We start from the raw sequence: 367 nt of genomic DNA on the forward strand, positions 1-367 counted from the left end.
CCTGTGATTTAATTCACATGTTTCACAAAAAGTGAACCATACATACTGTAATTCATGTTTATAGTTTATACAATTACTTTAAGAATAAACAACCCAAAATTACTAAGAAAAAATTGATGTTACATGTCATGTGATCCTTCCCCCCAAATTCATAGGCTGGACTACATATAAGCTCAACCCAAGAAAGAAAGTGCCACAGATCAGTAATGATCTCCAAGAGTAATAATTATGTTCTGTACATTCAACTAAGGAATGACAGATTTAAAAACAGAAAAAATCACATTGATAAATGCTCTTTGGGACATAAATTGGATGCCTATCAAAGCTGCTATGCACCTCATATGTCTCTCTGTATAATTGTATGCTA

Source organism: Lupinus angustifolius, unplaced genomic scaffold, assembly GCF_001865875.1.
Source record: "Lupinus angustifolius cultivar Tanjil unplaced genomic scaffold, LupAngTanjil_v1.0 Scaffold_1366, whole genome shotgun sequence".
Classification (NCBI taxonomy): Eukaryota; Viridiplantae; Streptophyta; class Magnoliopsida; order Fabales; family Fabaceae; genus Lupinus; species Lupinus angustifolius.